Source organism: Misgurnus anguillicaudatus, chromosome 6 (genome assembly GCF_027580225.2).
Source record: "Misgurnus anguillicaudatus chromosome 6, ASM2758022v2, whole genome shotgun sequence".
Taxonomy (NCBI): Eukaryota; Metazoa; Chordata; class Actinopteri; order Cypriniformes; family Cobitidae; genus Misgurnus; species Misgurnus anguillicaudatus.
Window position 1 is genome coordinate 1679057 of NC_073342.2, and position 26939 is coordinate 1705995.

Below are 26939 nucleotides of genomic sequence, written 5' to 3' on the forward strand. Positions count from 1 at the left end.
TTGGAGCCGGTGTGTCTGTGTTCTTGGGGCACATCTAAATGTAAGAGCAGAATTGCTTAATATTCTTCTCTATTTCTTGTATAGGTCAATTATGAGTGAAGAACCGTTCACCAAATGAAGACCACAGCCAGGTGACGGGATTGTGTGGTAATCACAAACAGGTTGAAAATTGAAGTTCTGTGTGTTCTTTTTGTACTTTATTTCTGCAGGTAAGCACCATACCGTAAGCTTCATTCCCTTTATAACAGGTAAGGTTCATACTGTTTTATTCTTTTATACTGTTTTATTTTAAATCATTCAGTAAATGCAAAGTTAAACCGATGGTGTTTTTAATCTAGATTTAAAAGTGCCTACTGTTGAAACACATCTGATCTCATCTGAAGCTGATTCCAGCTATACAGGTTCATACTGTTGTATTCTTTTATACTGTTTTATTCGTACTGTTTTAAATCATTCAGTAAATCTAAAGTTAAACCGATCATACTGTTGTATTCTTTTATACTGTTTTATTCGTACTGTTTTAAATCATTCAGTAAATGCAAAGTTAAACCGATCATACTGTTGTATTCTTTTATACTGTTTTATTCGTACTGTTTTAAATCATTCAGTAAATGCAAAGTTAAACCGATGTGTTTTTAATCTAGATTTAAAAGTGTCTTCTGTTGAAACACATCTGATCTCATTTGAAAGCTGATTCCAGCTACAGGTTCATACTGTTGTATTCTTTTATACTGTTTTATTCGTTCTGTTTTAAATCATTCAGTAAATGCAAAGTTAAACCGATCATACTGTTGTATTCTTTTATAATGTTTTATTCGTACTGTTTATTCAGTAAATGCAAAGTTAAACCGTTGTGTCTTTAATCTAGATTTAAAAGTGCCTACTGTTGAAACACATCTGATCTCATCTGAAAGCTGATTCCAGCTACAGGTTTATACTGTTGTATTCTTTTATACTGTTTCATTCGTACTGTTTCAAATTCTTCAGTAAATGCAAAGTTAAACCGATGTGTCTTTAAATCTAGATTTAAAAGTGCCTACTGTTGAAACACATCTGATCTCATCTGAAAGCTGATTCCAGCTACAGGTTCATACTGTTGTATTCTTTTATACTGTTTTATTCGTACTGTTTTAAATCATTCAGTAAATGCAAAGTTAAACCGATCATACTGTTGTATTCTTTTATACTGTTTTATTCGTACTGTTTTATATTCTTCAGTAAATGCAAAGTTAAATCGATGTGTCTTTAATCTAGGTTTAAAAGTGCCCACTGTTGAAACACATCTGATCTCATTTGAAAGCTGATTCCAGCTACAGGTTCATACTGTTGTATTCTTTTATACTGTTTCATTCGTACTGTTTTAAATCATTCAGTAAATGCAAAGTTAAACTGATGTGTTTTTAATCTAGGTTTAAAAGTGCCTACTGTTGAAACACATCTGATCTCATCCGAAAGCTGATTCCAGCTACAGGTTCATACTGTTGTATTCTTTTATACTGTTTCATTCGTACTGTTTTAAATCATTCAGTAAATGCAAAGTTAAACCGTCGTGTTTTTCATCTAGATTTAAAAGTGTCTACCGTTGAAACACATCTGATCTCTTCTGAAAGCTGATTCCAGCTCCAGGTGGCATATTAACTGAATGCTGATGCACCTTGTATTTCGATTGCTTTGTATGCTTGAAACATGTGAAGAATTGACAATAAATAATCTTTATCAAGTGTTATACATTAAAAAGTGGATAAGTAACAAAAATGTCACTCCTGACAGCTGATAAATTAATGTTTTTTTATAGCACCATTGAGGCGAGCACTTTTCAAGGCAAGATTCTTTATAGAACCTTATAAAAAGTTTCCATATAGTACCAAAAAACGGGTTCTGCTGTGGTTACATGCTGAGGAACCCTTATTTGGTACTTTTTAGGAGCATTTGTCTTAAGAGTGTTGCATAGGTTCGAAACTTTCAAACTTGAAACCAAATAGAAGGGTCACACTGTTTTTTTTTGTGGAGTGGACATGAACAAGCTGCAGGCATTCAAATGTTATTTGTAATTTATTGTCTTATTTCATATTTAAAAAATAGCTATACAACTGGTGTTCCTCAATTTTAGGGCCTATTTTGTTTAGTATATCAGTTTTGTTCAGTTTTTTATGTGCATGCAAAAAGCAATCAGCAAGCAAATTAACTGAAGCTTTACCTTCATGTTCTTTTTGTGTAAGTGATAACTGTTTCTGTATGTATTTTATGTATTTGTATGTTTTTTACACGTATAGAGTGAAATGCACACGGTGAGGAATGGACCCAGACCTTCAGTGCCAGACCTCTGACCCGTTAACCTCCATCCCGACAGCCAGCGCCTTCTCCGGCTCCCATTGCGGTATCGCTTCTCGGCTTTTTGGACAAGAACAAGTGGACACCGGGGACTACAAGTTTAAATGGATTTTTGACCTTCGGAAATGGAAGCGAGGCTTGCTCCGTCCACTCCGTTCATCGACTCGGGCGCTTTCCGGGCACAAATAAGGTGAGTTTAAAACCAGAGTTTGCTTCTTTTGTGCGTGGTTGCCAGTTTGGTTTCCAATCCGTGATCTATATGATGTTGCGCGTTCTATAATATGTTTCTCGTTCGCTCAGTACTTTTGTGTGTTTCTATTCCACGTAAAGCTAACACCAAAACGATTGTGGAGAGCGCTATATAGATTGTTTTCAAAGAAAAAACAACAACGAGAAACAAACCCATGTTAAAATGGGTCAAATTATTTAGGCGGAGCACGCTGTCGCGTTGAACAAAGACAATGGCGCGTGCACACAACGAATGTGTATTGTGGAAAAGTTTGGCCCATATGCAGGTTCGCATGTGTCTTCGGTGGATACTAAAAAGATAAACATCTGCCCGGTGATCTAGTTTGTAGACAATATTTTTATATATGCAATCGAAGTGAATTTAAACAAGCAAAAAATCGGCCAGTGGGGTAGGACAGTTTTTCTTGAAATAGTATTTATGGGAAAAGTTCACGACTTTTTTTCTTACCCTTTAGGCAGATTTATTTGCTTGTTTTAAGCATAAAATAATCATAAACAGGAAAACGAATTGTATAGGCGGAGCACACGGGTTTTTTTTTCGTTCAAAGAAAAAAAGCAGCGTGGCACGAAGGAATGTTTGACTGAAATGGAATTTCGCCCTCTATTTTCCTTACAAACATAAACCAGAGAGAAGGGCCAGATGGCATCGTGTTGTACCTTGTATTCGGTGATTGAAATCGAAAAAAATCGAATAGATCTATATATAAACACAATTGTTTTGTTGAACAGAGACAATGGCGGCATGCTCCAGCGTCGCCTATATGCCCATTTCACAAAATGGCGGCTTTGACCGGAAGTAGGGAAAACATTTTACTGTAATGACGGGGGTCTTTGTCCAAAGTGTGCCCATTTGGACACGTTTTACTTCTCATTTCTTTAGACTGAATGATTGTTTCTTATTAATTCCAAAGTATGTGACGTGATGATCTAATCGTATGTGTTATTCCTCGTTTGCTTGCATGTGTAACCTTTGGTTAAAGGTATGAAAAGGAACCGACTAGGTCACCTGGGTTATTTATTCACACAGGAAAATAGATTGAACCCAAGAGAAAAAATAAACAAACAAAAAAGTTACAAAAATATGAAAAGGACCCTGCTGGTTCGGATGGGATTAAAGACAGAGACGTGACTCTCCAAAAATAGTACAAATTTATTTTTTACAGAAAGTGCTTAAAAATATTTAAAAGATAAAATTTACGGCCCACCGGTTATTTACCCACAATTGGAGAGACTAGATTAAATCCACTTTTTAACAGAAGGGACAAACCACACAGCAAATCAGTGCATAGTTCTTAAAAGCAGTGACGAACCAAAAATAAACCAAAACACACAAACATACTCTCGCCTTCTGTTTAAGTCTCAAAAACCACCGCTCAGATATTACATGTGGAAATAGTTATATAAATGGTACATACACTTATATACACACGTAAAGAAAGAAAAAAACTGCAGGACAGCAAAATACAGTTAACTCCCGATGACTATTTAAACAGCGTCCAAGCGGCTCACGGAGCAAAAATACAAAGCCTTTTAGTTTAATAAACTTCCACAAAAAATAAATATCAAATCCTTACGCAAACATGTATGCGACGAGACTTAAATCATGCAAAACATGAATGGTAACCAGACGTGCTTGTTGTGTACAGGGAGTGCATTTATTTGTAAACTTTTGCTAAATCAAAATGGTTTATTTTTTATTTTACTTTTTTACCTGGGTTTTTGGGAATACTTTTATATATTTCACAGCTATATAATTGGTTATAATAACGCACTTTTTGTTTATAAGCACGTTGAAATACATTAACACAGGATAATGCGGCAACAAATCAAATGTGCATTTAAATGCAACAAGCAAAATAAATAAAGCAAATCCATGCAAGCAAACGAGGAATAAAACACACCGCGATTAGAAAATCAGATCGCATACTTTGTAATTGAAAATAAATAATAATTAATTCTAAAGAAATAAGAAGTAAAATGTGTAAGTATTCCTCAAAATGTGCTTTGGACCAAGACCCCGTTCATCACAGCAAACGGGAGCAGACCCGAATAGGTATGTCTAGTTGTTTTATTTAAAATTTCCAGCCGTCTGTAAATTCATGTTTGGAAGAAAAAAGTAAATTAAGGTCTGTCTTGCTGTTATTGTCTTGTTTTCTAGTAAATATCTGACAATTCTTAAATCGAGATGCATTTACTTGTTACGCAAAGTGGCTTAAGATGTTATGTATTGTAATAATTGAAATAAATTACAAAAATCAACAGGTTTATATTTAAAACAAGTAAAAATATCTGCCGGCGGGGTAAGAAAAATAAACTTAATTTCAGTTTCAACTTAATTCAATAATAAACTCAATTTAGGTTTATTTCCCTTAACCCACTGGCATATATTTTTACTTGATTTAGGCCTTAACCTATTACATTTTAGAATTTATTTCAGTAAACAAGACTTAAAATCTAAGCCACTTTGCTTAACAAGAAAATGCATCTCGATTTAAGAATTATTTTTTTACTCGAAAACAGGAAAAAAGTAGCAAGTAAACGAACAGATTTGGATGTTTAAAACACTTAAACACTTTTTTCACTCTACCCTTCATATTACAGCTGTCGAAAAACCACAGCAACGTCGACAGACCTGGAAGCATAGCTGTTTGCTTGTTGCGTTTAAATGGACATTTGATTTCTTTACCAGCATTGGATTTAGACCATTCAATGAGAATAGTTAACAGCGTTCATTATGATTGATAAGCCCTTAATGGAGAATGAAGTCTGCATACATTAAAAGCCTTATTTTATTCCAAAATGTATGCGACGAAACTTAAATCACGCAAAATATGAATGGTAACGAGACGTGCTTGTTGTGTACAGGGAGTGCATTTATTTGTAAACTTTTGCTAAATCAAAATGGTTTATTTTTTATTTGCTTTTTTTACCTGGGTTTTACCAGGTTCGCATTCCGGACATTTTTAATCCACAGTGTATGCAGTTATTTAGTAGAAAATGATATGCTGTTTTTTGGTAGAATTTTGTGTGAGCTAAAGAAAGTGATGCCAACCCAGCAAATACAAAAACGTTATAAAAACGTTTTGTGTTTGCTGGGAATACTTTTATATATTTCGCAGCTATATAATGAATTATAATAACGCACTTTTTGCTTATAAACAAATACATTGAAATACATTAACACGGAATGATGCGGCAACAAATCAAATGTGCAACAAGCTAAATAAATAAATAAATAGAAAATCAGATCGCATACTTTGTAATTGAAAATAAATAATAATTCATTCTAAAGAAATAAGAAGTAAAATGTGTAAGTATTCCTCAAAATGTGCTTTGGACTAAGACCCCCTTCATCACAGCAAACGGGAGCAGACCCGAATAGGTATGTCTAGTTATTTTGTTTAAAATTTCCAGCCGTCTGTAAATTCATGTTTGGAAGTTTTTGTCTTGTTTTCTAGTAAATATCTGACCATTCTTAAATCGAGATGCATTTACTTGTTAAGCAAAGTGGCTTAAGATATTATGTGTTGTAATAATTGAAATAAATTCTAAAAAGCAACAGGTTTATATTTAAAACAAGTAAAAATATCTGCCGGTGGGGTAAGAAAAATAAACTTAATTTCTGTTCCAACTTAATGCAATAATAAACTCAATTTAGGTTTATTTCCCTTAAACCACTGGCATATATTTTTACTTGATTTAGGCCTTAACCTATTACATTTTAGAATTTATTTCAGTAAACAAGACTTAAAATCTAAGCCACTTTGCTTAAGAAAATGCATCTCGATTTAAGAATTCTTTTTTACTCGAAAACAGGAAAAAAATACAAAGTAAACGAACAGATTTGGATGTTTAAAACACTTTAACACTTTTTTTTCACTCTACCCTTCATATTACATACTACTTCATATTAGAGTTAAATGCCCGCTAGCCTCCACCCCGAAAGCCAGCGCCTTCGCCGGCTCCCCTTTGGCTGCGTCTATTGCGGTATCGCTTCTCGGCCTTTTGGCTAAGATCAAGTGTAGTATCTGTTCTTATCAGTTTAATGTCTGATACGTCTCCTACCCGGGGACTATACGTTAAATGGATTTTTGACCTTCGGAAATGGAAGCGGAGCTTGCTCCTTCCACTCCATGCATCGACGTGGTATTGCAGTGTTTCCATGAACGGTGCGCTCCCCTTCTCGGGGACAAATAAGTTAGGTAAAAAACAGAATTTGTTTCTTTTGTGCGTGAATGACAGAGTGTTTTTTAATTCGTGTGTTTTAAAAGTGCTGTGTATTCGTTGGCATTATTGGTTTAACGAAAAGCTTGCATGGAAATGAACACGCTGATAACGAAATGTTTTTGTAATGTATTTAATTATTTTCCTTACAGTTTGCGGAGGTGATACCAGGACGAATTAAACAGCCTCGACACAGCTGAAGGCGCAAGAAAATCGTACGAGACAGTTTGGGATGTTAAAAACACCTGAAAACTTTTTTTCCACTACCCTTCATACTACAGCGGTCGAAAAACCACAGCAACGTCGACACGCCTGGAAGCATAGCTGTATTTGTTTAAGACAACGGGTAAAGTATTTTCTTGATTACCTAAATGACTTGCAGTAAGAAAATATTTTAATTTATAATGATAACTCTGTCATCATTTATTCATCCTCGTGTTGTTTTCAACCTGTATGCATTCGTATTTTGGAGGTGACACGATGACGACTTAAACATCATCGACACAGCTGAAAAAGCGAACGAGACAGATTGGGATGTTCAAAACACCTGAAAACTTTTTTTTCACTGTACTACAGCTGTCGAAGAACCACAGCAACGTCGGCAGATCTGGAAGCATAGCTGTATTTGTTTAACTCACAACGACAACGGGTAAGTCATTGAGCCCTTGTGTTTTTATTTATCCACGTTCTAAAATTGCTATGCTTTCGTTGTTTCTCGATTGCTCTGTACATTTCTTTGTTTCTATTCCACGTAAAGTTACTTTGTAATAACGAAACGATATATTGAAATGCGCTATTTAAATCCATTTGATTTAAATTGTTTCACGTTTTTCTCTCTGCACGGTTTAACCGGGCTGGAAACGGAAAATGGGTAGATCTCGAAGAATATTTGGTTTCAGACCTGGCTTCGTGCGCCTTTCCACCTGGTCACACACAGTAATGAAATGGTAGTCGGACGGCCTTCGGGGGCGCCGTCGATGCGATCGGTCACAGGAAGATGCGGCCGTCTGGCCTCAAAGGCTGTTGCTCATACTTACCTGGCAGGGGAGATACCATGATCATGAAGGTGGTTCACCCAGGGCGAGGCTCAGCCATTGCACTCCGGTTGTGCTGACCCTTTGCGAATTCCCCAAATGTGGGAATCTCGACTGCAAAATTTCTGATAGTGGGGGACTGCGTTCGCGCTCTCCCCTGGCCTTTGTGTTAAAAATAGATTCGTTTGTCTTTTTACGGAAAATCCAAGAGACGCCTAACCACGGCACAAGAACGCATTGGTCATCAAAAAGCGGCTATTAAACGACTACATAACTTCTAATAGACCGCGAATATGTGTCTAGGCTAAAACAAGGCTTAATTTGGGCTGTCAGTGAAAATCTAATAGACGTTTGACCGTTCCCCAAGTATAGACTGGCCATTAAATAGAACCACAATCAAACAGCTACATGTCTAAGAGACATTCAACAAAATAATGCTTAGATGATTCTTTTACTTACAATGTAAGCGGTTCTCAGGAATGGCAATCATCCAAACTAATAAATTATAAAGCTTTTAAAAGAAAATGACAACCGTTAAACAACCTAGACAACGTTGGGCAGTACAAAATGCTTAGAAATACAAGACAAAACGAAATATTGTACATGAATGTACATTAAAACAAGCCAACAAATCTGCCAATGGGCTAAGACAATTTTTCTTGAATTAGGTGTTTAAATCTAGATTTGTTTCTAACCCCTTTGGCAGATTTATTTGCTTGTTTTAAGCCCAAATTCACTTAAATTTTATGTTTTTTCTCCCGAAAGGCTAGGCTTATTTTCTTATGTCCTTTTGCTCATCAAAATAATGCATCTTATTTTAAAACTTTTTAGATATTTGCATAGTTAAAAAGGATTTTTTGTGCAATGTATTCATTCATTCGCTACCCTTCATACTACAGCTGTCGAAAAACCACAGCAACGTCGACAGACCTGGAAGCAAAGCTGTATTTGTTTAACTTGCAAAGACAACGGGTAAAGTATTTTCTTGATTACCTAAATGACTTGCAGTAAGAAAATATTTCAATTTATAATAATGATAATTCTGTCATCATTTACTCATCCTCGTGTTGTTTTAAACCTGTATGCGTTCGTTTTTTCTGATTAACACAAAAGAAGATATTTTGAGGAATGATGGTAAACCCACAGCAGATAGTGACCATTGACTTCCATAGTAGGAATAAAAAAATATGATGAAATTTAATAGGTACCATCGACTGTGTGCTAACCATCATTTTTCAAAATATTTTCTTCATCATTTATCACGATACTTCCAAAATATTTTTTTCCTACTATGGAAGTCAATGATAATGTATTTCATTATTTGCTTTACAAGCCTGAAAATGATAGGTTGGAATCCAGGCGACAGGATTCTATGGTAGTCAAAAACAGGCAAACAAGTAAAATAATCACCATTTACTTTTAAAGCATTTTGAAAATTGCTTGCTTATGCTGGGAGTAAAGGTATTTAATGCAGTGCGCATCCTGTTTAAAAGGTAAGGTATGATTCTTTTAAAGCTGACACATTTGCCACATTAAAATAACAGAAATGTACTGTTTCAACATTTTGGAGCCGGTGTGTCTGTGTTCTTGGGGCACATCTAAATGTAAGAGCAGAATTGCTTAATATTCTTCTCTATTTCTTGTATAGGTCAATTATGAGTGAAGAACCGTTCACCAAATGAAGACCACAGCCAGGTGACGGGATTGTGTGGTAATCACAAACAGGTTGAAAATTGAAGTTCTGTGTGTTCTTTTTGTACTTTATTTCTGCAGGTAAGCACCATACCGTAAGCTTCATTCCCTTTATAACAGGCAAGGTTCATACTGTTTTATTCTTTTATACTGTTTTATTTTAAATCATTCAGTAAATGCAAAGTTAAACCGATGGTGTTTTTAATCTAGATTTAAAAGTGCCTACTGTTGAAACACATCTGATCTCATCTGAAGCTGATTCCAGCTATACAGGTTCATACTGTTGTATTCTTTTATACTGTTTTATTCGTACTGTTTTAAATCATTCAGTAAATGCAAAGTTAAACCGATCATACTGTTGTATTCTTTTATACTGTTTTATTCGTACTGTTTTAAATCATTCAGTAAATGCAAAGTTAAACCGATCATACTGTTGTATTCTTTTATACTGTTTTATTCGTACTGTTTTAAATCATTCAGTAAATGCAAAGTTAAACCGATGTGTTTTTAATCTAGATTCAAAAGTGTCTTCTGTTGAAACACATCTGATCTCATTTGAAAGCTGATTCCAGCTACAGGTTCATACTGTTGTATTCTTTTATACTGTTTTATTCGTTCTGTTTTAAATCATTCAGTAAATGCAAAGTTAAACCGATCATACTGTTGTATTCTTTTATAATGTTTTATTCGTACTGTTTATTCAGTAAATGCAAAGTTAAACCGTTGTGTCTTTAATCTAGATTTAAAAGTGCCTACTGTTGAAACACATCTGATCTCATCTGAAAGCTGATTCCAGCTACAGGTTTATACTGTTGTATTCTTTTATACTGTTTCATTCGTACTGTTTCAAATTCTTCAGTAAATGCAAAGTTAAACCGATGTGTCTTTAAATCTAGATTTAAAAGTGCCTACTGTTGAAACACATCTGATCTCATCTGAAAGCTGATTCCAGCTACAGGTTCATACTGTTGTATTCTTTTATACTGTTTTATTCGTACTGTTTTAAATCATTCAGTAAATGCAAAGTTAAACCGATCATACTGTTGTATTCTTTTATACTGTTTTATTCGTACTGTTTTATATTCTTCAGTAAATGCAAAGTTAAATCGATGTGTCTTTAATCTAGGTTTAAAAGTGCCCACTGTTGAAACACATCTGATCTCATTTGAAAGCTGATTCCAGCTACAGGTTCATACTGTTGTATTCTTTTATACTGTTTCATTCGTACTGTTTTAAATCATTCAGTAAATGCAAAGTTAAACTGATGTGTTTTTAATCTAGGTTTAAAAGTGCCTACTGTTGAAACACATCTGATCTCATCCGAAAGCTGATTCCAGCTACAGGTTCATACTGTTGTATTCTTTTATACTGTTTCATTCGTACTGTTTTAAATCATTCAGTAAATGCAAAGTTAAACCGTCGTGTTTTTCATCTAGATTTAAAAGTGTCTACCGTTGAAACACATCTGATCTCTTCTGAAAGCTGATTCCAGCTCCAGGTGGCATATTAACTGAATGCTGATGCACCTTGTATTTCGATTGCTTTGTATGCTTGAAACATGTGAAGAATTGACAATAAATAATCTTTATCAAGTGTTATACATTAAAAAGTGGATAAGTAACAAAAATGTCACTCCTGACAGCTGATAAATTAATGTTTTTTTATAGCACCATTGAGGCGAGCACTTTTCAAGGCAAGATTCTTTATAGAACCTTATAAAAAGTTTCCATATAGTACCAAAAAACGGGTTCTGCTGTGGTTACATGCTGAGGAACCCTTATTTGGTACTTTTTAGGAGCATTTGTCTTAAGAGTGTTGCATAGGTTCGAAACTTTCAAACTTGAAACCAAATAGAAGGGTCACACTGTTTTTTTTTGTGGAGTGGACATGAACAAGCTGCAGGCATTCAAATGTTATTTGTAATTTATTGTCTTATTTCATATTTAAAAAATAGCTATACAACTGGTGTTCCTCAATTTTAGGGCCTATTTTGTTTAGTATATCAGTTTTGTTCAGTTTTTTATGTGCATGCAAAAAGCAATCAGCAAGCAAATTAACTGAAGCTTTACCTTCATGTTCTTTTTGTGTAAGTGATAACTGTTTCTGTATGTATTTTATGTATTTGTATGTTTTTTACACGTATAGAGTGAAATGCACACGGTGAGGAATGGACCCAGACCTTCAGTGCCAGACCTCTGACCCGTTAACCTCCATCCCGACAGCCAGCGCCTTCTCCGCCTCCCATTGCGGTATCGCTTCTCGGCTTTTTGGACAAGATCAAGTGGACACCGGGGACTACAAGTTTAAATGGATTTTTGACCTTCGGAAATGGAAGCGAGGCTTGCTCCGTCCACTCCGTTCATCGACTCGGGTGCTTTCCGGGCACAAATAAGGTGAGTTTAAAACCAGAGTTTGCTTCTTTTGTGCGTGGTTGCCAGTTTGGTTTCCAATCCGTGATCTATATGATGTTGCGCGTTCTATAATATGTTTCTCGTTCGCTCAGTACTTTTGTGTGTTTCTATTCCACGTAAAGCTAACACCAAAACGATTGTGGAGAGCGCTATATAGATTGTTTTCAAAGAAAAAACAACAACGAGAAACAAACCCATGTTAAAATGGGTCAAATTATTTAGGCGGAGCACGCTGTCGCGTTGAACAAAGACAATGGCGCGTGCACACAACGAATGTGTATTGTGGAAAAGTTTGGCCCATATGCAGGTTCGCATGTGTCTTCGGTGGATACTAAAAAGATAAACATCTGCCCGGTGATCTAGTTTGTAGACAATATTTTTATATATGCAATCGAAGTGAATTTAAACAAGCAAAAAATCGGCCAGTGGGGTAGGACAGTTTTTCTTGAAATAGTATTTATGGGAAAAGTTCACGACTTTTTTTCTTACCCTTTAGGCAGATTTATTTGCTTGTTTTAAGCATAAAATAATCATAAACAGGAAAACGAATTGTATAGGCGGAGCACACGGGTTTTTTTTTCGTTCAAAGAAAAAAAGCAGCGTGGCACGAAGGAATGTTTGACTGAAATGGAATTTCGCCCTCTATTTTCCTTACAAACATAAACCAGAGAGAAGGGCCAGATGGCATCGTGTTGTACCTTGTATTCGGTGATTGAAATCGAAAAAAAAATCGAATAGATCTATATATAAACACAATTGTTTTGTTGAACAGAGACAATGGCGGCATGCTCCAGCGTCGCCTATATGCCCATTTCACAAAATGGCGGCTTTGACCGGAAGTAGGGAAAACATTTTACTGTAATGACGGGGGTCGTTGTCCAAAGTGTGCCCATTTGAAGAAGTACATACACGTTTTACTTCTCATTTCTTTAGACTGAATAATTGTTTCTTATTAATTCCAAAGTATGTGACGTGATGATCTAATCGTATGTGTTATTCCTCGTTTGCTTGCATGTGTAACCTTTGGTTAAAGGTATGAAAAGGAACCGACTAGGTCACCTGGGTTATTTATTCACACAGGAAAATAGATTGAACCCAAGAGAAAAAATAAACAAACAAAAAAGTTACAAAAATATGAAAAGGACCCTGCTGGTTCGGATGGGATTAAAGACAGAGACGTGACTCTCCAAAAATAGTACAAATTTATTTTTTACAGAAAGTGCTTAAAAATATTTAAAAGATAAAATTTACGGCCCACCGGTTATTTACCCACAATTGGAGAGACTAGATTAAATCCACTTTTTAACAGAAGGGACAAACCACACAGCAAATCAGTGCATAGTTCTTAAAAGCAGTGACGAACCAAAAATAAACCAAAACACACAAACATACTCTCGCCTTCTGTTTAAGTCTCAAAAACCACCGCTCAGATATTACATGTGGAAATAGTTATATAAATGGTACATACACTTATATACACACGTAAAGAAAGAAAAAAACTGCAGGACAGCAAAATACAGTTAACTCCCGATGACTATTTAAACAGCGTCCAAGCGGCTCACGGAGCAAAAATACAAAGCCTTTTAGTTTAATAAACTTCCACAAAAAATAAATATCAAATCCTTACGCAAACATGTATGCGACGAGACTTAAATCATGCAAAACATGAATGGTAACCAGACGTGCTTGTTGTGTACAGGGAGTGCATTTATTTGTAAACTTTTGCTAAATCAAAATGGTTTATTTTTTATTTTACTTTTTTACCTGGGTTTTTGGGAATACTTTTATATATTTCACAGCTATATAATTGGTTATAATAACGCACTTTTTGTTTATAAGCACGTTGAAATACATTAACACAGGATAATGCGGCAACAAATCAAATGTGCATTTAAATGCAACAAGCAAAATAAATAAAGCAAATCCATGCAAGCAAACGAGGAATAAAACACACCGCGATTAGAAAATCAGATCGCATACTTTGTAATTGAAAATAAATAATAATTAATTCTAAAGAAATAAGAAGTAAAATGTGTAAGTATTCCTCAAAATGTGCTTTGGACCAAGACCCCGTTCATCACAGCAAACGGGAGCAGACCCGAATAGGTATGTCTAGTTGTTTTATTTAAAATTTCCAGCCGTCTGTAAATTCATGTTTGGAAGAAAAAAGTAAATTAAGGTCTGTCTTGCTGTTATTGTCTTGTTTTCTAGTAAATATCTGACAATTCTTAAATCGAGATGCATTTACTTGTTACGCAAAGTGGCTTAAGATGTTATGTATTGTAATAATTGAAATAAATTACAAAAATCAACAGGTTTATATTTAAAACAAGTAAAAATATCTGCCGGCGGGGTAAGAAAAATAAACTTAATTTCAGTTTCAACTTAATTCAATAATAAACTCAATTTAGGTTTATTTCCCTTAACCCACTGGCATATATTTTTACTTGATTTAGGCCTTAACCTATTACATTTTAGAATTTATTTCAGTAAACAAGACTTAAAATCTAAGCCACTTTGCTTAACAAGAAAATGCATCTCGATTTAAGAATTATTTTTTTACTCGAAAACAGGAAAAAAGTAGCAAGTAAACGAACAGATTTGGATGTTTAAAACACTTAAACACTTTTTTCACTCTACCCTTCATATTACAGCTGTCGAAAAACCACAGCAACGTCGACAGACCTGGAAGCATAGCTGTTTGCTTGTTGCGTTTAAATGGACATTTGATTTCTTTACCAGCATTGGATTTAGACCATTCAATGAGAATAGTTAACAGCGTTCATTATGATTGATAAGCCCTTAATGGAGAATGAAGTCTGCATACATTAAAAGCCTTATTTTATTCCAAAATGTATGCGACGAAACTTAAATCACGCAAAATATGAATGGTAACGAGACGTGCTTGTTGTGTACAGGGAGTGCATTTATTTGTAAACTTTTGCTAAATCAAAATGGTTTATTTTTTATTTGCTTTTTTTACCTGGGTTTTACCAGGTTCGCATTCCGGACATTTTTAATCCACAGTGTATGCAGTTATTTAGTAGAAAATGATATGCTGTTTTTTGGTAGAATTTTGTGTGAGCTAAAGAAAGTGATGCCAACCCAGCAAATACAAAAACGTTATAAAAACGTTTTGTGTTTGCTGGGAATACTTTTATATATTTCGCAGCTATATAATGAATTATAATAACGCACTTTTTGCTTATAAACAAATACATTGAAATACATTAACACGGAATGATGCGGCAACAAATCAAATGTGCAACAAGCTAAATAAATAAATAAATAGAAAATCAGATCGCATACTTTGTAATTGAAAATAAATAATAATTCATTCTAAAGAAATAAGAAGTAAAATGTGTAAGTATTCCTCAAAATGTGCTTTGGACCAAGGCCCCCTTCATCACAGCAAACGGGAGCAGACCCGAATAGGTATGTCTAGTTATTTTGTTTAAAATTTCCAGCCGTCTGTAAATTCATGTTTGGAAGTTTTTGTCTTGTTTTCTAGTAAATATCTGACCATTCTTAAATCGAGATGCATTTACTTGTTAAGCAAAGTGGCTTAAGATATTATGTGTTGTAATAATTGAAATAAATTCTAAAAAGCAACAGGTTTATATTTAAAACAAGTAAAAATATCTGCCGGTGGGGTAAGAAAAATAAACTTAATTTCTGTTCCAACTTAATGCAATAATAAACTCAATTTAGGTTTATTTCCCTTAAACCACTGGCATATATTTTTACTTGATTTAGGCCTTAACCTATTACATTTTAGAATTTATTTCAGTAAACAAGACTTAAAATCTAAGCCACTTTGCTTAAGAAAATGCATCTCGATTTAAGAATTCTTTTTTACTCGAAAACAGGAAAAAAATACAAAGTAAACGAACAGATTTGGATGTTTAAAACACTTTAACACTTTTTTTTCACTCTACCCTTCATATTACATACTACTTCATATTAGAGTTAAATGCCCGCTAGCCTCCACCCCGAAAGCCAGCGCCTTCGCCGGCTCCCCTTTGGCTGCGTCTATTGCGGTATCGCTTCTCGGCCTTTTGGCTAAGATCAAGTGTAGTATCTGTTCTTATCAGTTTAATGTCTGATACGTCTCCTACCCGGGGACTATACGTTAAATGGATTTTTGACCTTCGGAAATGGAAGCGGAGCTTGCTCCTTCCACTCCATGCATCGACGTGGTATTGCAGTGTTTCCATGAACGGTGCGCTCCCCTTCTCGGGGACAAATAAGTTAGGTAAAAAACAGAATTTGTTTCTTTTGTGCGTGAATGACAGAGTGTTTTTTAATTCGTGTGTTTTAAAAGTGCTGTGTATTCGTTGGCATTATTGGTTTAACGAAAAGCTTGCATGGAAATGAACACGCTGATAACGAAATGTTTTTGTAATGTATTTAATTATTTTCCTTACAGTTTGCGGAGGTGATACCAGGACGAATTAAACAGCCTCGACACAGCTGAAGGCGCAAGAAAATCGTACGAGACAGTTTGGGATGTTAAAAACACCTGAAAACTTTTTTTCCACTACCCTTCATACTACAGCGGTCGAAAAACCACAGCAACGTCGACACGCCTGGAAGCATAGCTGTATTTGTTTAAGACAACGGGTAAAGTATTTTCTTGATTACCTAAATGACTTGCAGTAAGAAAATATTTTAATTTATAATGATAACTCTGTCATCATTTATTCATCCTCGTGTTGTTTTCAACCTGTATGCATTCGTATTTTGGAGGTGACACGATGACGACTTAAACATCATCGACACAGCTGAAAAAGCGAACGAGACAGATTGGGATGTTCAAAACACCTGAAAACTTTTTTTTCACTGTACTACAGCTGTCGAAGAACCACAGCAACGTCGGCAGATCTGGAAGCATAGCTGTATTTGTTTAACTCACAACGACAACGGGTAAGTCATTGAGCCCTTGTGTTTTTATTTATCCACGTTCTAAAATTGCTATGCTTTCGTTGTTTCTCGATTGCTCTGTACATTTCTTTGTTTCTATTCCACGTAAAGTTACTTTGTAATAACGAAACGATATATTGAAATGCGCTATTTAAATCCATTTGATTTAAATTGTTTCACGTTTTTCTCTCTGCACGGTTTAACCGGGCTGGAAACGGAAAATGGGTAGATCTCGAAGAATATTTGGTTTCAGACCTGGCTTCGTGCGCCTTTCCACCTGGTCACACACAGTAATGAAATGGTAGTCGGACGGCCTTCGGGGGCGCCGTCGATGCGATCGGTCACAGGAAGATGCGGCCGTCTGGCCTCAAAGGCTGTTGCTCATACTTACCTGGCAGGGGAGATACCCTGATCATGAAGGTGGTTCACCCAGGGCGAGGCTCAGCCATTGCACTCCGGTTGTGCTGACCCTTTGCGAATTCCCCAAATGTGGGAATCTCGACTGCAAAATTTCTGATAGTGGGGGACTGCGTTCGCGCTCTCCCCTGGCCTTTGTGTTAAAAATAGATTCGTTTGTCTTTTTACGGAAAATCCAAGAGACGCCTAACCACGGCACAAGAACGCATTGGTCATCAAAAAGCGGCTATTAAACGACTACATAACTTCTAATAGACCGCGAATATGTGTCTAGGCTAAAACAAGGCTTAATTTGGGCTGTCAGTGAAAATCTAATAGACGTTTGACCGTTCCCCAAGTATAGACTGGCCATTAAATAGAACCACAATCAAACAGCTACATGTCTAAGAGACATTCAACAAAATAATGCTTAGATGATTCTTTTACTTACAATGTAAGCGGTTCTCAGGAATGGCAATCATCCAAACTAATAAATTATAAAGCTTTTAAAAGAAAATGACAACCGTTAAACAACCTAGACAACGTTGGGCAGTACAAAATGCTTAGAAATACAAGACAAAACGAAATATTGTACATGAATGTACATTAAAACAAGCCAACAAATCTGCCAATGGGCTAAGACAATTTTTCTTGAATTAGGTGTTTAAATCTAGATTTGTTTCTAACCCCTTTGGCAGATTTATTTGCTTGTTTTAAGCCCAAATTCACTTAAATTTTATGTTTTTTCTCCCGAAAGGCTAGGCTTATTTTCTTATGTCCTTTTGCTCATCAAAATAATGCATCTTATTTTAAGACTTTTTAGATATTTGCATAGTTAAAAAGGATTTTTTGTGCAATGTATTCATTCATTCGCTACCCTTCATACTACAGCTGTCGAAAAACCACAGCAACGTCGACAGACCTGGAAGCAAAGCTGTATTTGTTTAACTTGCAAAGACAACGGGTAAAGTATTTTCTTGATTACCTAAATGACTTGCAGTAAGAAAATATTTCAATTTATAATAATGATAATTCTGTCATCATTTACTCATCCTCCTGTTGTTTTAAACCTGTATGCGTTCGTTTTTTCTGATTAACACAAAAGAAGATATTTTGAGGAATGATGGTAAACCCACAGCAGATAGTGACCATTGACTTCCATAGTAGGAATAAAAAAATATGATGAAATTTAATAGGTACCATCGACTGTGTGCTAACCATCATTTTTCAAAATATTTTCTTCATCATTTATCACGATACTTCCAAAATATTTTTTTCCTACTATGGAAGTCAATGATAATGTATTTCATTATTTGCTTTACAAGCCTGAAAATGATAGGTTGGAATCCAGGCGACAGGATTCTATGGTAGTCAAAAACAGGCAAACAAGTAAAATAATCACCATTTACTTTTAAAGCATTTTGAAAATTGCTTGCTTATGCTGGGAGTAAAGGTATTTAATGCAGTGCGCATCCTGTTTAAAAGGTAAGGTATGATTCTTTTAAAGCTGACACATTTGCCACATTAAAATAACAGAAATGTACTGTTTCAACATTTTGGAGCCGGTGTGTCTGTGTTCTTGGGGCACATCTAAATGTAAGAGCAGAATTGCTTAATATTCTTCTCTATTTCTTGTATAGGTCAATTATGAGTGAAGAACCGTTCACCAAATGAAGACCACAGCCAGGTGACGGGATTGTGTGGTAATCACAAACAGGTTGAAAATTGAAGTTCTGTGTGTTCTTTTTGTACTTTATTTCTGCAGGTAAGCACCATACCGTAAGCTTCATTCCCTTTATAACAGGCAAGGTTCATACTGTTTTATTCTTTTATACTGTTTTATTTTAAATCATTCAGTAAATGCAAAGTTAAACCGATGGTGTTTTTAATCTAGATTTAAAAGTGCCTACTGTTGAAACACATCTGATCTCATCTGAAGCTGATTCCAGCTATACAGGTTCATACTGTTGTATTCTTTTATACTGTTTTATTCGTACTGTTTTAAATCATTCAGTAAATGCAAAGTTAAACCGATCATACTGTTGTATTCTTTTATACTGTTTTATTCGTACTGTTTTAAATCATTCAGTAAATGCAAAGTTAAACCGATCATACTGTTGTATTCTTTTATACTGTTTTATTCGTACTGTTTTAAATCATTCAGTAAATGCAAAGTTAAACCGATGTGTTTTTAATCTAGATTCAAAAGTGTCTTCTGTTGAAACACATCTGATCTCATTTGAAAGCTGATTCCAGCTACAGGTTCATACTGTTGTATTCTTTTATACTGTTTTATTCGTTCTGTTTTAAATCATTCAGTAAATGCAAAGTTAAACCGATCATACTGTTGTATTCTTTTATAATGTTTTATTCGTACTGTTTATTCAGTAAATGCAAAGTTAAACCGTTGTGTCTTTAATCTAGATTTAAAAGTGCCTACTGTTGAAACACATCTGATCTCATCTGAAAGCTGATTCCAGCTACAGGTTTATACTGTTGTATTCTTTTATACTGTTTCATTCGTACTGTTTCAAATTCTTCAGTAAATGCAAAGTTAAACCGATGTGTCTTTAAATCTAGATTTAAAAGTGCCTACTGTTGAAACACATCTGATCTCATCTGAAAGCTGATTCCAGCTACAGGTTCATACTGTTGTATTCTTTTATACTGTTTTATTCGTACTGTTTTAAATCATTCAGTAAATGCAAAGTTAAACCGATCATACTGTTGTATTCTTTTATACTGTTTTATTCGTACTGTTTTATATTCTTCAGTAAATGCAAAGTTAAATCGATGTGTCTTTAATCTAGGTTTAAAAGTGCCCACTGTTGAAACACATCTGATCTCATTTGAAAGCTGATTCCAGCTACAGGTTCATACTGTTGTATTCTTTTATACTGTTTCATTCGTACTGTTTTAAATCATTCAGTAAATGCAAAGTTAAACTGATGTGTTTTTAATCTAGGTTTAAAAGTGCCTACTGTTGAAACACATCTGATCTCATCCGAAAGCTGATTCCAGCTACAGGTTCATACTGTTGTATTCTTTTATACTGTTTCATTCGTACTGTTTTAAATCATTCAGTAAATGCAAAGTTAAACCGTCGTGTTTTTCATCTAGATTTAAAAGTGTCTACCGTTGAAACACATCTGATCTCTTCTGAAAGCTGATTCCAGCTCCAGGTGGCATATTAACTGAATGCTGATGCACCTTGTATTTCGATTGCTTTGTATGCTTGAAACATGTGAAGAATTGACAATAAATAATCTTTATCAAGTGTTATACATTAAAAAGTGGATAAGTAACAAAAATGTCACTCCTGACAGCTGATAAATTAATGTTTTTTTATAGCACCATTGAGGCGAGCACTTTTCAAGGCAAGATTCTTTATAGAACCTTATAAAAAGTTTCCATATAGTACCAAAAAACGGGTTCTGCTGTGGTTACATGCTGAGGAACCCTTATTTGGTACTTTTTAGGAGCATTTGTCTTAAGAGTGTTGCATAGGTTCGAAACTTTCAAACTTGAAACCAAATAGAAGGGTCACACTGTTTTTTTTTGTGGAGTGGACATGAACAAGCTGCAGGCATTCAAATGTTATTTGTAATTTATTGTCTTATTTCATATTTAAAAAATAGCTATACAACTGGTGTTCCTCAATTTTAGGGCCTATTTTGTTTAGTATATCAGTTTTGTTCAGTTTTTTATGTGCATGCAAAAAGCAATCAGCAAGCAAATTAACTGAAGCTTTACCTTCATGTTCTTTTTGTGTAAGTGATAACTGTTTCTGTATGTATTTTATGTATTTGTATGTTTTTTACACGTATAGAGTGAAATGCACACGGTGAGGAATGGACCCAGACCTTCAGTGCCAGACCTCTGACCCGTTAACCTCCATCCCGACAGCCAGCGCCTTCTCCGGCTCCCATTGCGGTATCGCTTCTCGGCTTTTTGGACAAGAACAAGTGGACACCGGGGACTACAAGTTTAAATGGATTTTTGACCTTCGGAAATGGAAGCGAGGCTTGCTCCGTCCACTCCGTTCATCGACTCGGGCGCTTTCCGGGCACAAATAAGGTGAGTTTAAAACCAGAGTTTGCTTCTTTTGTGCGTGGTTGCCAGTTTGGTTTCCAATCCGTGATCTATATGATGTTGCGCGTTCTATAATATGTTTCTCGTTCGCTCAGTACTTTTGTGTGTTTCTATTCCACGTAAAGCTAACACCAAAACGATTGTGGAGAGCGCTATATAGATTGTTTTCAAAGAAAAAACAACAACGAGAAACAAACCCATGTTAAAATGGGTCAAATTATTTAGGCGGAGCACGCTGTCGCGTTGAACAAAGACAATGGCGCGTGCACACAACGAATGTGTATTGTGGAAAAGTTTGGCCCATATGCAGGTTCGCATGTGTCTTCGGTGGATACTAAAAAGATAAACATCTGCCCGGTGATCTAGTTTGTAGACAATATTTTTATATATGCAATCGAAGTGAATTTAAACAAGCAAAAAATCGGCCAGTGGGGTAGGACAGTTTTTCTTGAAATAGTATTTATGGGAAAAGTTCACGACTTTTTTTCTTACCCTTTAGGCAGATTTATTTGCTTGTTTTAAGCATAAAATAATCATAAACAGGAAAACGAATTGTATAGGCGGAGCACACGGGTTTTTTTTTCGTTCAAAGAAAAAAAGCAGCGTGGCACGAAGGAATGTTTGACTGAAATGGAATTTCGCCCTCTATTTTCCTTACAAACATAAACCAGAGAGAAGGGCCAGATGGCATCGTGTTGTACCTTGTATTCGGTGATTGAAATCGAAAAAAAATCGAATAGATCTATATATAAACACAATTGTTTTGTTGAACAGAGACAATGGCGGCATGCTCCAGCGTCGCCTATATGCCCATTTCACAAAATGGCGGCTTTGACCGGAAGTAGGGAAAACATTTTACTGTAATGACGGGGGTCGTTGTCCAAAGTGTGCCCATTTGAAGAAGTACATACACGTTTTACTTCTCATTTCTTTAGACTGAATAATTGTTTCTTATTAATTCCAAAGTATGTGACGTGATGATCTAATCGTATGTGTTATTCCTCGTTTGCTTGCATGTGTAACCTTTGGTTAAAGGTATGAAAAGGAACCGACTAGGTCACCTGGGTTATTTATTCACACAGGAAAATAGATTGAACCCAAGAGAAAAAATAAACAAACAAAAAAGTTACAAAAATATGAAAAGGACCCTGCTGGTTCGGATGGGATTAAAGACAGAGACGTGACTCTCCAAAAATAGTACAAATTTATTTTTTACAGAAAGTGCTTAAAAATATTTAAAAGATAAAATTTACGGCCCACCGGTTATTTACCCACAATTGGAGAGACTAGATTAAATCCACTTTTTAACAGAAGGGACAAACCACACAGCAAATCAGTGCATAGTTCTTAAAAGCAGTGACGAACCAAAAATAAACCAAAACACACAAACATACTCTCGCCTTCTGTTTAAGTCTCAAAAACCACCGCTCAGATATTACATGTGGAAATAGTTATATAAATGGTACATACACTTATATACACACGTAAAGAAAGAAAAAAACTGCAGGACAGCAAAATACAGTTAACTCCCGATGACTATTTAAACAGCGTCCAAGCGGCTCACGGAGCAAAAATACAAAGCCTTTTAGTTTAATAAACTTCCACAAAAAATAAATATCAAATCCTTACGCAAACATGTATGCGACGAGACTTAAATCATGCAAAACATGAATGGTAACCAGACGTGCTTGTTGTGTACAGGGAGTGCATTTATTTGTAAACTTTTGCTAAATCAAAATGGTTTATTTTTTATTTTACTTTTTTACCTGGGTTTTTGGGAATACTTTTATATATTTCACAGCTATATAATTGGTTATAATAACGCACTTTTTGTTTATAAGCACGTTGAAATACATTAACACAGGATAATGCGGCAACAAATCAAATGTGCATTTAAATGCAACAAGCAAAATAAATAAAGCAAATCCATGCAAGCAAACGAGGAATAAAACACACCGCGATTAGAAAATCAGATCGCATACTTTGTAATTGAAAATAAATAATAATTAATTCTAAAGAAATAAGAAGTAAAATGTGTAAGTATTCCTCAAAATGTGCTTTGGACCAAGACCCCGTTCATCACAGCAAACGGGAGCAGACCCGAATAGGTATGTCTAGTTGTTTTATTTAAAATTTCCAGCCGTCTGTAAATTCATGTTTGGAAGAAAAAAGTAAATTAAGGTCTGTCTTGCTGTTATTGTCTTGTTTTCTAGTAAATATCTGACAATTCTTAAATCGAGATGCATTTACTTGTTACGCAAAGTGGCTTAAGATGTTATGTATTGTAATAATTGAAATAAATTACAAAAATCAACAGGTTTATATTTAAAACAAGTAAAAATATCTGCCGGCGGGGTAAGAAAAATAAACTTAATTTCAGTTTCAACTTAATTCAATAATAAACTCAATTTAGGTTTATTTCCCTTAACCCACTGGCATATATTTTTACTTGATTTAGGCCTTAACCTATTACATTTTAGAATTTATTTCAGTAAACAAGACTTAAAATCTAAGCCACTTTGCTTAACAAGAAAATGCATCTCGATTTAAGAATTATTTTTTTACTCGAAAACAGGAAAAAAGTAGCAAGTAAACGAACAGATTTGGATGTTTAAAACACTTAAACACTTTTTTCACTCTACCCTTCATATTACAGCTGTCGAAAAACCACAGCAACGTCGACAGACCTGGAAGCATAGCTGTTTGCTTGTTGCGTTTAAATGGACATTTGATTTCTTTACCAGCATTGGATTTAGACCATTCAATGAGAATAGTTAACAGCGTTCATTATGATTGATAAGCCCTTAATGGAGAATGAAGTCTGCATACATTAAAAGCCTTATTTTATTCCAAAATGTATGCGACGAAACTTAAATCACGCAAAATATGAATGGTAACGAGACGTGCTTGTTGTGTACAGGGAGTGCATTTATTTGTAAACTTTTGCTAAATCAAAATGGTTTATTTTTTATTTGCTTTTTTTACCTGGGTTTTACCAGGTTCGCATTCCGGACATTTTTAATCCACAGTGTATGCAGTTATTTAGTAGAAAATGATATGCTGTTTTTTGGTAGAATTTTGTGTGAGCTAAAGAAAGTGATGCCAACCCAGCAAATACAAAAACGTTATAAAAACGTTTTGTGTTTGCTGGGAATACTTTTATATATTTCGCAGCTATATAATGAATTATAATAACGCACTTTTTGCTTATAAACAAATACATTGAAATACATTAACACGGAATGATGCGGCAACAAATCAAATGTGCAACAAGCTAAATAAATAAATAAATAGAAAATCAGATCGCATACTTTGTAATTGAAAATAAATAATAATTCATTCTAAAGAAATAAGAAGTAAAATGTGTAAGTATTCCTCAAAATGTGCTTTGGACTAAGACCCCCTTCATCACAGCAAACGGGAGCAGACCCGAATAGGTATGTCTAGTTATTTTGTTTAAAATTTCCAGCCGTCTGTAAATTCATGTTTGGAAGTTTTTGTCTTGTTTTCTAGTAAATATCTGACCATTCTTAAATCGAGATGCATTTACTTGTTAAGCAAAGTGGCTTAAGATATTATGTGTTGTAATAATTGAAATAAATTCTAAAAAGCAACAGGTTTATATTTAAAACAAGTAAAAATATCTGCCGGTGGGGTAAGAAAAATAAACTTAATTTCTGTTCCAACTTAATGCAATAATAAACTCAATTTAGGTTTATTTCCCTTAAACCACTGGCATATATTTTTACTTGATTTAGGCCTTAACCTATTACATTTTAGAATTTATTTCAGTAAACAAGACTTAAAATCTAAGCCACTTTGCTTAAGAAAATGCATCTCGATTTAAGAATTCTTTTTTACTCGAAAACAGGAAAAAAATACAAAGTAAACGAACAGATTTGGATGTTTAAAACACTTTAACACTTTTTTTTCACTCTACCCTTCATATTACATACTACTTCATATTAGAGTTAAATGCCCGCTAGCCTCCACCCCGAAAGCCAGCGCCTTCGCCGGCTCCCCTTTGGCTGCGTCTATTGCGGTATCGCTTCTCGGCCTTTTGGCTAAGATCAAGTGTAGTATCTGTTCTTATCAGTTTAATGTCTGATACGTCTCCTACCCGGGGACTATACGTTAAATGGATTTTTGACCTTCGGAAATGGAAGCGGAGCTTGCTCCTTCCACTCCATGCATCGACGTGGTATTGCAGTGTTTCCATGAACGGTGCGCTCCCCTTCTCGGGGACAAATAAGTTAGGTAAAAAACAGAATTTGTTTCTTTTGTGCGTGAATGACAGAGTGTTTTTTAATTCGTGTGTTTTAAAAGTGCTGTGTATTCGTTGGCATTATTGGTTTAACGAAAAGCTTGCATGGAAATGAACACGCTGATAACGAAATGTTTTTGTAATGTATTTAATTATTTTCCTTTGCGGAGGTGATACCAGGACGAATTAAACAGCCTCGACACAGCTGAAGGCGCAAGAAAATCGTACGAGACAGTTTGGGATGTTAAAAACACCTGAAAACTTTTTTTTCCACTACCCTTCATACTACAGCGGTCGAAAAACCACAGCAACGTCGACACGCCTGGAAGCATAGCTGTATTTGTTTAAGACAACGGGTAAAGTATTTTCTTGATTACCTAAATGACTTGCAGTAAGAAAATATTTTAATTTATAATGATAACTCTGTCATCATTTATTCATCCTCGTGTTGTTTTCAACCTGTATGCATTCGTATTTTGGAGGTGACACGATGACGACTTAAACATCATCGACACAGCTGAAAAAGCGAACGAGACAGATTGGGATGTTCAAAACACCTGAAAACTTTTTTTTCACTGTACTACAGCTGTCGAAGAACCACAGCAACGTCGGCAGATCTGGAAGCATAGCTGTATTTGTTTAACTCACAACGACAACGGGTAAGTCATTGAGCCCTTGTGTTTTTATTTATCCACGTTCTAAAATTGCTATGCTTTCGTTGTTTCTCGATTGCTCTGTACATTTCTTTGTTTCTATTCCACGTAAAGTTACTTTGTAATAACGAAACGATATATTGAAATGCGCTATTTAAATCCATTTGATTTAAATTGTTTCACGTTTTTCTCTCTGCACGGTTTAACCGGGCTGGAAACGGAAAATGGGTAGATCTCGAAGAATATTTGGTTTCAGACCTGGCTTCGTGCGCCTTTCCACCTGGTCACACACAGTAATGAAATGGTAGTCGGACGGCCTTCGGGGGCGCCGTCGATGTGATCGGTCACAGGAAGATGCGGCCGTCTGGCCTCAAAGGCTGTTGCTCATACTTACCTGGCAGGGGAGATACCATGATCATGAAGGTGGTTCACCCAGGGCGAGGCTCAGCCATTGCACTCCGGTTGTGCTGACCCTTTGCGAATTCCCCAAATGTGGGAATCTCGACTGCAAAATTTCTGATAGTGGGGGACTGCGTTCGCGCTCTCCCCTGGCCTTTGTGTTAAAAATAGATTCGTTTGTCTTTTTACGGAAAATCCAAGAGACGCCTAACCACGGCACAAGAACGCATTGGTCATCAAAAAGCGGCTATTAAACGACTACATAACTTCT

The 26939-nt window shown here is 35.4% G+C and overlaps 6 non-coding genes and 1 pseudogene across 6 annotated transcripts; all 7 read left to right on the top strand.

The window, feature by feature from the left end:
* Positions 1 to 6569: 6569 nt before the first annotated feature.
* Positions 6570 to 6760, top strand: LOC141364440 (U2 spliceosomal RNA). Its single transcript, XR_012370160.1, has one exon. It is a non-coding gene; the product is annotated as a U2 spliceosomal RNA (small nuclear RNA).
* A 1073-nt stretch (positions 6761 to 7833) lies between these two features.
* On the top strand, positions 7834 to 7998 carry LOC141364586 (U1 spliceosomal RNA). The gene has a single exon (XR_012370297.1). It is a non-coding gene; the product is annotated as a U1 spliceosomal RNA (small nuclear RNA).
* Positions 7999 to 11781: 3783 nt separating this feature from the next.
* LOC141364459 (U2 spliceosomal RNA) lies at positions 11782 to 11934 on the top strand (annotated as a pseudogene).
* Positions 11935 to 15983: 4049 nt separating this feature from the next.
* LOC141364441 (U2 spliceosomal RNA) lies at positions 15984 to 16174 on the top strand. Its single transcript, XR_012370161.1, has one exon. It is a non-coding gene; the product is annotated as a U2 spliceosomal RNA (small nuclear RNA).
* A 1073-nt stretch (positions 16175 to 17247) lies between these two features.
* LOC141364591 (U1 spliceosomal RNA) lies at positions 17248 to 17412 on the top strand. The gene has a single exon (XR_012370303.1). It is a non-coding gene; the product is annotated as a U1 spliceosomal RNA (small nuclear RNA).
* Positions 17413 to 25396: 7984 nt separating this feature from the next.
* Positions 25397 to 25587, top strand: LOC141364442 (U2 spliceosomal RNA). Its single transcript, XR_012370162.1, has one exon. It is a non-coding gene; the product is annotated as a U2 spliceosomal RNA (small nuclear RNA).
* A 1068-nt stretch (positions 25588 to 26655) lies between these two features.
* LOC141364587 (U1 spliceosomal RNA) lies at positions 26656 to 26820 on the top strand. Its single transcript, XR_012370298.1, has one exon. It is a non-coding gene; the product is annotated as a U1 spliceosomal RNA (small nuclear RNA).
* The last annotated feature ends 119 nt before the right edge of the window (positions 26821 to 26939 follow it).